The sequence below is a fragment of the Phragmites australis genome, chromosome 12 (genome assembly GCF_958298935.1).
Source record: "Phragmites australis chromosome 12, lpPhrAust1.1, whole genome shotgun sequence".
Lineage (NCBI taxonomy): Eukaryota > Viridiplantae > Streptophyta > Magnoliopsida > Poales > Poaceae > Phragmites > Phragmites australis.
In genome coordinates, this window is record NC_084932.1 from 5,393,374 (window position 1) to 5,394,226 (window position 853).

The following is an 853-nucleotide window of genomic DNA, read 5'->3' on the forward strand; positions in this document are numbered from 1 at the left end:
CATTAGGGGCGCACAGCTCATCGGGTTCTTAGATGGAACCTCCCTGGCACCACCAAAGACCCTTGAGGTCACTAAGGTGGAAAAGGTGATAGAGACGACTCCCAATCCTACGTACGCTCAATGGGTGGTGCAGGATCAACAAGTGCTCGGGTATATGCTCAATGCCCCTTCCAAAGAGGTGTTGATGCAAGCGGTTACCTTCACAAGCTCGACAGCCGTGTGGACTACCATTGAAGCCATGTTCTCGGTGAAATCCCTAGTCCAAGTAACAAATCTTCGCATGTTATTGGCGAACGCCAAGAAAGGCAACATGTCTATAGCAGCATATTTTTCCAAGATGAAGAATCTTAGCGATGAACTTGCAGTAGCCGAGAAAGCTCTTGATGATGAGATGGTCTCCTTTATCTTGGACGGAGTCGACTTCGACTACAACCCCTTGGTGTTGTCAGTCGTTGGGTGTGTAGATCCCATCTCACTCAATGATCTGTATGCCCAGATGATGTCCTATGACATGCGCTTGGAGACACCAAGATGCTAGCTTCGGTGGCTTGTTCCAGTCCTCTACCAATGTGGCCTCGCGAGGGCACAACTGTGGAAATAAGCACTTCTACAAAAATCATGGTCAAGGTTGTAGTGGTCACAACAATGGTGGCCACACCAGCAATGGCAATCCAAGATATGGAGACCAAAATGCCTTAGCAAACCCTAGGCTGGCGTGTCAACTTTGCAACAAAGTTGGACACACGGCCTTCAACTGTTGGAACCGGTTTGATCCCAATTTCCAGCAAGAGGATGAGGTTGCAGGAGCTGCAACAACATCCTATGGCATTGACACAAATTGGTACACCGACAG

General features: G+C 48.8%; 1 non-coding gene across 1 annotated transcript; it reads left to right on the plus strand.

Annotated features, from left to right (window-relative positions):
- Positions 1-373: 373 nt before the first annotated feature.
- On the plus strand, positions 374-512 carry LOC133887582 (small nucleolar RNA Z247). The gene has a single exon (XR_009903618.1). It is a non-coding gene; the product is annotated as a small nucleolar RNA Z247 (small nucleolar RNA).
- The last annotated feature ends 341 nt before the right edge of the window (positions 513-853 follow it).